Raw genomic sequence first — 772 nt, forward strand, 5'->3', positions numbered from 1 at the left:
TCTGCTTCAGTAGTCCTTTCATACCATAAGGTCATGAAGACATACCTTTAAGTTTTCTTCTGTTACTTTCAGAGATTTGCCTTTTACATTAAGTTTGAAATTTACCTGGAACCCATTTGTTTGGAGATAGGTCCTGAAATAGGGTTACAAGGTCACTTTCCCTCCATGGATGACCAGTTGTTGTAATATTCTTTATTAAATAATATACTCTTCCCCAAGTGATTTGCAAAGTTTTTTCTGGCATGTATCAAGTTTCTGTAGTTGTATCAATCTTGGGGCTCTCTTTTCTGTCTGTTGCTCAGTTTGTCTATTTCTGAGACAATCCCATAATGTTTTTAACTGCTATTGATATCAAGCTTTATAAAACGTTTTATATATGTGGGGAATGTTCCTCAATCTGTACTTGTTCTTTTTCAAGAGTGTGTTTGCTATTCTTGGGCCTTTGAATTTCCATATGAGTTTCAGAATCCACTTTTCAAGTTCAAAAAACTTGTTTTTAAAACTGTTTGGGGCTTGGATTAGAAATGAATTCACTTAATATGTCCATGTGAGAAAATTGCTCTTGAGACTACCTAATATATGTCTCTGCATTAATTTAGGTTTTTAAAAATGTCTTTCTCCTCAACATCACTTGTCATAGAGAAATACAACTCAAAACTACAGTGACCTATCACCTCACACTCATCAGAATGGCTAAAATCAACAACACAAGAAGCAACAGGTGTTGTGAGGATGTAGACAAAGGGGAACCCTCTTACACTGGTGGTGGGAA

This window comes from Phoca vitulina, unplaced genomic scaffold (genome assembly GCF_004348235.1).
Source record: "Phoca vitulina isolate PV1807 unplaced genomic scaffold, GSC_HSeal_1.0 scaffold37, whole genome shotgun sequence".
Lineage (NCBI taxonomy): Eukaryota > Metazoa > Chordata > Mammalia > Carnivora > Phocidae > Phoca > Phoca vitulina.